Here is a 12,125-nt window from a genome sequence, read left to right on the forward strand (position 1 = left end):
TCATTTGTCTTCTTGACTTACTGCCATATTTAAAAATACACCTGATAGTCAGAGATCACCCAAGGAGGTATTTTCAATATGAACATTCATTACATTGGCACACTTGAGTAAGATCTAACCCTCAAGTGTTGCTCCTGAATATGGCTATTTATTTCTGTAAGATGTTACTGGTAAGACTTCTAAATCATCACCTCATGTGATTTCCAATACAATTTCATTCAATTAAGTAGCATACATTTGAAAACCTCCAGGGAATTTTTGCTTACGTTTGATTCTACCTGTTGGTCCAAATATTTACGTTAATGGTTCTCTTTTGATCCCTGAGCTGTAACAACGCTGGAAGATGTGTTCCTGATCTTTACACTGGCAGGTGCTTATCAGTTTCGCTCCAAGAGTGAGATAGTGGCATAGAGGAAGCTGTATATAAAAATACTGCTACCTATTTAAAACAAATATATTTATCCACATTCAAATGATATGTTAATTCCTACTCACAATGAGATTGCAACTTTTTGTTCAATGGAAAATATAATTTGGTCACATTCCTGCTTGAGTGCATTTGAGATCACCCCTACTTTCTGTCCTGCATGGGGACAGGACACAGTACAGGCTCCACCCCCACTGGGTTTGCCAGACCAGTGAACCTGGTCTGGACATATAAACCAGTGATATCACCCAGGGAGAAGACGAGAGCCTTGCAGCTTCTAACAGCAGGAAACTACATCTTAAAACCTCTCTGCCGAACGTCACTGTCTCTATACAAGCCATTCAACAGAGGAGAGTGAAAGCCACCGGTAAGGGGATTATGGTTACTGGTAACTTTCACTCTCCCCTGTTGAATGGCTCTTGCCCATCATTCTATTCATCATACTGCCCCTTCCTACCTCAAATCCCTTGTGTCTTCTTATATTCCCTCTCACCCTCTCCACTCATCCTCTACTGGCCAACTTGTTATGCTTTCTCTTCACTCTCCTTCCTCCCGTGCTTGCTCCTTCTCTTCCCTCATCCCCCTGTGGTGGAACCAGCTGCCGGTTATCCTCAGGACTGTTCAGTCTTTTACTGCTTTCCGCTGTCTTCTTAAAACCCACTTATTCAACCTTTATTTGTAAATTCCCATGCATATCTTTTTGTATTTTCCTTTATTTATATTTATTTTGTATATATTGTATATATGTGTTTGTTTTGCATTTTATTGCTTGTAACTTATATACAGTACTTTCATATTTTGTTTAATTTCTGTAAGTTACTTTGGTTTAAAGTCTCATAATAATAATAATAATAATAATAATAATAATAATAATAAAACTGCAGTCTTTTTTTAAGTAAATTACCTTATACATGTGTATGTGTATATGTCTAATTGATTCATTATTGTAGGGTTACATGTAAAAATACTACAGCATAAAACATTATGGAATGTATACAGCAGCTAAGGTCGAAAGTTTTGCATCACCTAGAATTTTAGGATTGAGTCAAAATTAAAATAAAGTGCCTATATTAGCATAATTTAGCTATTTTATTTAACATAATGTAATCAAATGATCTTGCAAAAGTCTACCAGAAATGTAGGAGGCTGTGTGGTCCAGTGGGTAAAGAAAAGGGCTTGTAACCAGGAGGTCCCCGGTTCAAATCCCACCTCCGCCACTGACTCATTGTGTGACCCTGAGCAAGTCACTTAACCTCCTTGTGCTCCGTCTTTCGGGTGAGACGTAATTGTAAGTGACTCTGCAGCTGATGCATAGTTTACACACCCTAGTCTGTAAGTCGCCTTGGATAAAGGCCTCTGCTAAATAAATAAATAAATAATAATAGTACAATATTTCACATTAGATTTTGAAATGTCAACTTTTTGTCTCTTTCTCGTTAAGTTTGGAAAACTATTAAGCGGTATGCAATTTAATATGTTAACGTAACATTATTAGCCGGTTTCAACTGACTTTATGAAGCAAAATGTGTTCATTCTACAGGGTGATGCAAAAGTTTTGGCCATACAGTAGCTGTAGTATAGTATAGTAACTGCATGCAGCCTTTCTTTTGAAAAAAAGTCCATATTCATGTTAATTTAAAATAAATACATGTAAATCTGTCTAAAATAGATGTGTACTGCCTGGGAATTCAATACCATGTGCTTTCTTATGCATGATTACATTTGAATTGCTGACAGTGTATCAATCTCTGAGATTATAATGGAAACACATTGTGTAGAAATGGAAATGGAAATTGAAAGCACATTTTAATAGGATGTTTTCAAGCAACATAATTGATTTCTAAAATGTTTTCCTTTTCAAAGTTGACTTATATCATGGTAAAAGCATTGCAAAGTGTAGTTTAAGACAGCAAAAAAAGGTATGATACATGGCAAATTAAGGTTAATGCATAGACTAAGTATGACAAACTGCAAAATGAATGTGCATTTTACCATGGTAAACTTTTACAATATTGTTTTCTGTTCATTATGAGCTTCCAAACATTACCCACGAGCATTCCTCAAGCCTACCCTTCACCAACTGCATTATTGTGGGGGAAAGACAGAACAAATCGGTCTCCATTTTTTGTATTTTAAATTATGTATTTAACATTTAATCATAATGTGATGTGATTTCATTATTTTTCTTTTCATTAAGAATCAAAAAAAGTGTAACTAAGGTTGTCTCAACTGCCTCTCGTTTTTAAGTCGTTTATAAGAAGGGTGTCTCTTTATTGTATAAGAGATGTCATCTTGCGTAATTTGGGTGAGAGGACCGCGAAGCTAGAGGACTAACTGCGCGAAATGATGTCACTTTCCAGTAAGAGACACCCTTCACACGACGTATTAACGTATTATAAATCACACACATAAGGATTAGACACACACATATCTATACAGTGAAAATAACTTTTATTTTCGTTAAATATAACATTCAACCCCCCTTCTCCCTGTCTGAAAATGGTTTGGTCCAGGATCGACCATAAATGACCTACTACAGTAGCCGGTCTGTGCTGTGTTTGCAGACTAGTTAAACGTGACGAAACCATTTATTAAAAAACAAATGTACATCCTGTAAAACTTGCACCACTAGCATGTAAGTGTCCTGAAGTGCAGTTAGTAACTGAAGAGTTGAAACAGTGGCTCTGATTTGGTGTAGGAAAGAAGCATCGCTGTCGCAGCAGGTGGGACTTGTTCCTGAAGACTTGCGTGAAGAAATGTAGCCTATTTATTTCCCTTTTTTGCATTTCATCCGAGTTTGTCACGTAATGCTTGAGACTGAGTTTGCTCTTGTGTCTGTAATGCTGATGTTTGAGTGACATATTCACGGCCAGTGACATCACGTAATATGACCCAATTAATTATCCAAATTAAAATAAAGGTCAACGTTAATAACAGGATTTTCCATTTTGCTATGTTTTTATTTAGAGCATTTTATTTCTTTAAATACAGATCATTCTATGCACAGAATGACATTTATACACAAGACAAGAGGTATAGGAATGTTTGGAAATGCTGCTCTGTGATTGGTTGATTTCTCATATGTGATTTATAATAATTGGGATAGCCACTTATTCGGGATATTTTTCCTTCTTCCAAGGCGTCCCGATAAAGCGATGCAGACTGAATTAAAGTAAGGTACATTTAAACCTACTTCCCTTTGGGGTAAAATGTCTCTATGTATGTGTAATAAAATACTGCTCTTAAAATGCAAGTGGTGTCCTGACTGATATGCAATCACAGAGTTTGTAAAATAGCCTGGGGAGCACTGTTACATGATGCTCATCGCATCATCCTTGAAATTCAAATAGACAAGTCTAATGAAAGGCACAATAAAAACTATATTGCAGATTCATCTGGCTGTGGCTGATTTGCAATATAAACGGTTTTTAAATGCAAAAAACACGCCAGGCAGAGAGAATTGACGCACGGCCCTCCTGGTTTTACAGGCAGCTAAAGGTGATGAACTGGAATCACTAGGCCCACTCTGGGTCTGGCTCTTAACTCCTCAGCTCTCCCACGGGGACAGTGTGTTTAAAATCAATATTCATGACAACTTCATGCTCCTTCATTACTAAAGTAAGCATGAAGCTCTGCCAAAGCTCAGTAAATCGCTCAGATGCTTTTATACTGCAATGCCATAAACATTCAACTACACACAGGTGTTGTCTGAAGAGGTGTGTCTTGAGGAGGCGCCGGAAGGTGGTCAGGGACTGGGCAGTCCTGGATGCGAGCGGTGATCCGGAGTCAGTGGATTGAGCAGAGCAGTGGAGTAGCGTGGGAGAAGTGAAGGCAGGAAGCACACCAGGCGAGCAGTGGAGTTCTGGATGAGCTGGATCTCACAAGTCTAAGCCAATGTTCCACTGTTACACGGTATTAAACTGTAAAGCAGGTGAAGCCAACAGAAACAGCCTCGCACGATTTTGGGGATTAAGGAAATCAATTTTGCTAATATTTAATCTACACTAAATGTAACCTATGCGTTAACTGATTAAAAATTAAGAACCACTCAATGATTGCAAAATTGCAAGGCAACAGAAAAGTTACATTTACAGAACATGAAGCTTAAATATGTTTTACAATAAAACAAGTATGGAAAAACTATAGGATATGTCTCATTTTCAAGAGTCTTAGTGTCTCCCGACTTTTTAAACTCTACTTTTATAGTCTTGGGGCCACCCCCCCCATCTCTCATCACAAAAGTGAAGTGCTTACCTGAACAGGATAGGCTTGGCACATAGTGAATAACGAAACCACAGCGCCTCCGAGTGGACAGGTTGGGCTCACTGCCATGGACTGTGTATCAACATTTTTTATGTATAAAAAATACATAAAATTTCTCAAGGATGTCATTTTTTGGTTGTAATAGCACTCTTAGAAGCCCAATTTGAAAGGGAAGGCCGCAATTGCCAAGCATACATGTGGTCATTTATTGTTCCTGAGATGTTAAGCTTTCTTTTGATACCAAATGCACACACATATATATATATATATATATATATATATATATATATATATATATATATATATATATATATGTGTGTGTGTGTGTGTTATTGTGTACATAGAGGTTACTTACAGACATTTGTCCGGCCTGTAGAGGGCACTCCACAGCCTCACTCGTGTTGAGGAGGTGATCTAGGATCTCCTGATTGGCTGTCAGCATGTTCCTCAGGCGGGGTGAGGTGATCTGGGGGAGGAGACCTTGATGGTGACTTCCTAAAAGATATTATGGAATTAAGTTTCATTTAAAGACATTGAAATTGCTTAAAACTGAACATCAGTATTTATACCATTAAAGTTGACCGTTAGACTGCAGTTTAAGATTGATTCATAAAATCTAAAAACATACCATTAAATCCTTGGCGGTCCAGTGGTTAAAGAAAAGGAGGTTCCTACTTCAAATTCTCAGCTACTCACTCACTTTGTGTGACCCTGAGCAAGTCATATAACCTCCTTGTGCTCCATCCCACAAATAAGACATCAAACTGAGGTCCTATTGTAAGTGAATCTGCGGCAGCAGTTGTTGATGCATAGCTCACCCCTTAATCACTGTAAGTCGCTTTGCATAAAAAGCATCTGCGAATTAATAATGATAATTTTGAAGAGGAATAGTTTATTACAATATTATATCAAAACAACATCCAGATTTGAAATTATTTTGAAAAAAAATGCTGCTATAATAAATATATATATGCCTCTAAAAAAAAAAATTGTTTACAACTAGTTATAACAAATCCAGTACACCTTACCGTACATATAAAATCAATGCAGACGTATTATGTTCTTTTGGGTGTACTTTATTCCTTATGTGATTTTAAATATGCATTTCATGTGGGTCATGCTTCAATTTGGTTTATTAACTGCTGACAACTGGTTTACTAAACTTATTTTCATTTTTACCAGTGGTTAGGTAATATACAGTAACCTATTTATAAATAATAAAAAAGGTCAGCTAAACCTGTTCAGCTGATCCCTATTTCAGTGTTATCAACTTCACGTGTGTCATGTTATTGAACGATGTGCAAAGGCACTTTTAAACATGTTACTGTAGTAATGTTTAGCAAGTTAGAGCTGTTTTTATTTTATTATACCTTAGTTTATATATAGGTTAACACAAAATAATGTTTGTTGCCATGTTAGTAGGCTGTTGTTAACAGTTACTAAACTGAAATGTCCCTTAAAATCATGGCCCACAGCATTGCTAATGCCTGTTACTATTGCTTATAAAATGCATTTAGTGCTGCAGATGCATTATTGAGTGTTTATGACTAAAGTGTAACCACATGAACCACTTGGGGATATCTTAACACACCCCAGAGAAAAAGAACTGGAATAAAGATGACTGGTTACTAGGGGTGTAGTGAGGATTCATATTTGTAAAAATGGCACACAGACAGGATACGATGCTGGACCAGGAGAAAGATAAACCCAGTCAGGCATGACATATTCAGTTTGATCTCAGATGCATTCAATTGCATTTGCAATATCCACGTGGGACTGTGCCCATTGGAGCTGTAAGTGTAACTACACAGCAGTGTTTCTTTAAAAACATCACGTCAACATGTTCCTTTCTACGCTTCCTTGGTGCTCATGCGGCGTGCAGTATTATCAACCACTGGAAAAGGTCAAATGTTGCCACGGCGAATTAGTGAAAAATCTTCATGTTATATATATATATATATATATATATTGAAACATCTTCTGACGGGAAAATATGGTATGCTGTGATGAATAAAATCTCATTTTAAAGCGGTAGTGATGACAATATCAGAGATTTCACTGTGAAGCATTACTATGTGTTGCTACCTGTTAGCAATGTGTGCAAAGCTTAAATCCCAACTGCAATACTGGTATGAGTTCTATACACTGAAAAGACTGAAAAGACTATGACCATATGGAACATTTTTTAAACTTCCATACTAATGTACTCAGGTGCTTTTTACCTGTCATCATTACAATAGCTAAATAATAAGTTTTGGTTAAAATTCGTCCTCATACTTTGCTATAAGATTATCAAATAACTGTGTTGACCTCCTTCTAACTTGCACAGTGCATAAAAAAGTCTACATCTGTACATGTAGATTACTGTACATGTTGATTGCTCCTAGCATTAATAAATTGTAGGGCTAGCATCAAATTCACATATTCATTATATTAAAGGAACCTGCCTTCTAAGCAGGTGTAAGTACTATTTATTTATATTTTAATTTGTTAACCAGGTATGGTGAAAGGGAACAAGGGTTTTTTTAAGGACCCTGGCAGCAGCTATAGAGAGATAAATACATATGAGCACCATTTAAATGTGAAAAGCAGCTAAGATACATCTAAATAAATAGCAATATACAATAAATGCAAGAAGAAAAGGTGTGAGTCGCAGTACCTGGGATGACCTGCAGGACTCCATTCTCTCGGTCTACGTCGTCCAGGGCCAGCCACACAGAAGCCACTGAACCCCCCTCAAAACCCCAGTACCTGCCATTCAAAATCACACTCAGGGTCAGTGATGATTTAAGCATCATCTCCACAACTACAAGACCCCCCAGCATCATTGCATTAACAAGCCCCCTTGAGGTGCTTGTGTAATTAGTGCAGTCACTGAGTTTGTACCAAATAAACACCCTCTTATTTTCTTGTTTTAAGGTTAAAAAATATTAGATTAATTCTAATGCCAGACAAACTTCCAGTTGAACTGTGATAAAAAAAAAAAAGACAGGAGCACTTTTCAGTAACCAAGTTTGATTCAATAAACAATACAGCACCTTCATTATGTCAGTGTTTAATGTAGACATTTAATCAAAGGTGCAATAAACAGGATTGCTATAAAGAAACCCCTTAAAGCTTTGTGGCCATAAATGTGAGTTCTCTCTACTCTCTTCAGAACACAGATTCCCCTGTTTTCAGAACACTACTCACACCCGCTTGACCTGATCTCACTTTTTCCCAACAACACACATGCCACACTTTGTACACTCCCACTTTGCAGGATTTCTGCTCACTCTTTTAGCACTTAAAGTTCACTTGCCTAAATCTCTATTCCTTATCTAAACTAGCTTTTTTTTTTTTTTTTTTTTAAACTCTCTCATTCTGCGCACTCTTAGTTTACACAATACAATTTTAGCTCACACTCCAAGCCCTCTGTTCCCTCACTCACCATGCTCACTATTTTTAGTTTTTTTGTTAAATCTCAGGTCACCCAACTCAATTTATTTTCTAGATCCCCTTGTGCACTATAGCTCTAGTGCAGTATATTACAATGACACTGAGCTCACCCTTTCACTCGTAGTGCACTCTGTAAACTGGCCCACTCTCTACCCTCACAGCTGTCTCCTCAAAGTCAGAGTCCCAGCAGATCCAGGGCTGTTTTTTAAACCCCGCTGGATCATTTTTTGAGTGTTTACAAGTGTTTTATTTGATAATAAAAAGACAACACCTGAATTTGCTTTAACAGATGAATATCTGCATTACATTAAACATATGAGTAATTCATTTATAACTTCTGGGTACAGGTGCTTTTTTCCAGCTAGTCAACTTCCTTGTGTCAAGAAAGTGGAGGAAGCCAATTACATTGTTATAGATTATTGCGGTCAATGCTTTTTCTTTTGATGCACACGTTGCTACTGTTACAATTACATGTTTTTATATAATTTGGCCAGAATTTACATGTGTACCGATTAAAGCAACTTTATATCTGATGTGTAGGACATTCACATTAGCAGTTTTGTTGCAGATATAACATTTCCCTTGCATCCAGAACCTCTTGATTCTGTAACATCATACTAGCACTAAGCTGTATGATCGATCAGTCAAAAGAAGAAAAAAAAAAAAGCCTCATGGTTTAGGAACTTACAAATCTTAGAGGGTTGCTCACCAAGAAACTAAAGTATTACTGCTTTAAAAAAAACTAGTATGTTGGTGTTTGTAATTTTGATTTATGGTTATCCATTGCATAACACCTGTCTGATTAGTTTAATCTACCTACCATTTAAATTTAAAAATAGAAAACAAAACAAAAGCACTAACATGCTTATGAGATAATAAGTGTGCCACTAGCTATGCTGTCTATATGACATCATCTTCATCTATTCACACCTAATTCAATTTGCTTTAAGTTTTTTTTTTAGTGATGCTATTATGATGTACATATTTTGTATGACAAAAGGGAAACTTTATGCAGTTACAGAAAACCCAGTTTTTCCTCCTTTACTGGTAATATAGGTTACATTGTGTGCTTATGTAATGATGGTATCTGGGTCTCTGGCAACACATATGCTGGCTTGTTAGATTTAAAATAGAAGTTTTGTGGTCTTTCTTTAAAACTCTTCAAAAAGGGCATTAAAGTCAAATAAAGATCCCTCTAGTCCATAGGTTAAACCTCAGTTCAGAAATTCAGGTTTTTTTCTGAGCTTTTTGAGAAACGTTAGTTAGTAAACCTGATAAATACATAATGATCGAAGCAGAAAAAGCAATCGCGAATGAGACAAAACACACCCAGGAGTCTATTTCAATGATCTAAAGAGTGGCATATGTAAATACCCCTGCTCTTTAACTCAGTGTTAACCCAGCTGGGATTTACTTACAGTTTTAACATTACAAATACAGTGTGACAAAGTCGTGAAAAATCTAGATTTACATTTTTAAAATAGACCCCATAATACAATATAAAAGAGAGCGTTAATCATGTATTCTCCTTGTTGCTTAGATTCACTTTGCAAATTAAATAATTTCAGTCATTACATCCTGGTGGCTTTTTAAAAGAGAAGTTTAAACAAGCCCTCCCCAGACTAAGTGTACAAATTATCTAAGAGGGGCGTCTAGTTTGTGAAGTGCATAAAGTTTAAAGGAAACAAAAACTAAAATAAGTAAATAAATAACACATTGATGAAGCAAAGTGAAAGAAAAGGAAGAATGACAAATAAACACCAGTGTAATGAAGAGGTGAAAATGAGAGAAAGGGGGGTAAGGGAAATGTCTCTGGGGATATTTTTGTTTGTTTGTTTTCCAAATGGTTAACAAACTCTTTACTTAAGAAAAAATGAGCACCACTGTTGGTCCAGTTCAGTAAATAGCAAGGGTCTAGAAAGGGGATTTTTAAATGAGGCACAGATTGTAGAAGGGCAGCACGTATGTCATACTAGAAGGGTGTTTGAGGAAATACTGTAAAGGAAGAGTAATGGAGAGTCCTGCATACCTTCACTGGGTGGGTGTCCTTCCCCTGAATGCATCTCATCATTTACATATACAGTGCCTTGCAAAAGTATTCAGACCCATGACCAATTCTCTCATATTACTGAATTACAAATGGTACATTGAAATTTTGTTCTGTTTGATATTTTATTTTAAAACACTGAAACTCAAAATCAATTATTGTAAGGTGACATTGGTTTTATGATGGGAAATATTTTTAAGAAAAATAAAAAACTGAAATATCTTGCTTGCATAAGTATTCAACCCCCACACATTAATATTTGGTAGAGCCACCTTTCGCTGCAATAACAGCTGTAAGTCTTTTGGGGTAAGTATGTACCAGCTTTGCACACAGTGTCGGAGTGATTTTGGCTTATTCTTCTTGGTAGATTTGCTATAGGTTGTTCAGATTGGTTGGACGACGCTTGTGGACCGCAATTTTCAAATAGTGCCACAGATTCTCAATGGGATTGAGATCAGGACTTTGACTGGGCCACTGTAGGACATTCACCTTTTTGTTCTTTTTTTCCACATGGTCAACAGACTCTTTACTTAAGAAAAAATGTGCATGATGAGGAAAGTCAGCGTGCGACAATCTCTGTCAGTTCAGGAAATGGCAAGGACATTCACATTAGCAGGTTTGTTGCAGATTTAACATTTCCCTTACATCCAGAACCTGTTGATTCTGTAACATCATACTAGCACTAAGCTGTATGATCGATCAGTCAAAAGAAGAAGAAAAAAAAAAGCCTCATGGTTTAGGAACTTACAAATCTTAGAGGGTTGCTCACCAAGAAACTAAAGTATTACTGCTTTAAAAAAAACTAGTATGTTGGTGTTTGTAATTTTGATTTATGGTTATCCGTTGCATAACACCTGTCTGATCAGTTTAATCTACCTACCATTTAAATTTAAAAATAGAAAACAAAACAAAAGCACTAACATGCTTATGAGATAATAAGTGTGCCACTAGCTATGCTGTCTATATGACATCATCTTCATCTATTCACACCTAATTCAATTTGCTTTAAGTTTTTTTTTTAGTGATGCTATTATGATGTACATATTTTGTATGACAAAAGGGAAACTTTATGCAGTTTTTCCTCCTTTACTGGTAATATAGGTTACATTGTGTGCTTATGTAATGATGGTATCTGGGTCTCTGGCAACACATATTCTGGCTTGTTAGATTTAAAATAGAAGTTTTGTGGTCTTTCTTTAAAACTCTTCAAAAAGGGCATTAAAGTCAAATAAAGATCCCTCTAGTCCATAGGTTAAACCTCAGTTCAGAAATTCAGGTTTTTTTCTGAGCTTTTTGAGAAACGTTAGTTAGTAAACCTGATAAATACATAATGATCGAAGCAGAAAAAGCAATCGCGAATGAGACAAAACACACCCAGGAGTCTATTTCAATGATCTAAAGAGTGGCATATGTAAATACCCCTGCTCTTTAACTCAGTGTTAACCCAGCTGGGATTTACTTACAGTTTTAACATTACAAATACAGTGTGACAAAGTCGTGAAAAATCTAGATTTACATTTTTAAAATAGACCCCATAATACAATATAAAAGAGAGCGTTAATCATGTATTCTCCTTGTTGCTTAGATTCACTTTGCAAATTAAATAATTTCAGTCATTACATCCTGGTGGCTTTTTAAAAAAGAAGTTTAAACAAGCCCTCCCCAGACTAAGTGTACAAATTATCTAAGAGGGGCGTCTAGTTTGTGAAGTGCATAAAGTTTAAAGGAAACAAAAACTAAAATAAGTAAATAAATAACACATTGATGAAGCAAAGTGAAAGAAAAGGAAGAATGAAAGGGGAAAGGGGGGTAAGGGAAATGTCTCTGGGGATATTTTTGTTTGTTTGTTTTCCAAATGGTTAACAAACTCTTTACTTAAGAAAAAATGAGCACCACTTTTGGTCCAGTTCAGGAAATGGCAAGGGTCTAGAAAGGGGTCGGAGTGATTTT

This window comes from Acipenser ruthenus, chromosome 16, assembly GCF_902713425.1.
Source record: "Acipenser ruthenus chromosome 16, fAciRut3.2 maternal haplotype, whole genome shotgun sequence".
Classification (NCBI taxonomy): domain Eukaryota; kingdom Metazoa; phylum Chordata; class Actinopteri; order Acipenseriformes; family Acipenseridae; genus Acipenser; species Acipenser ruthenus.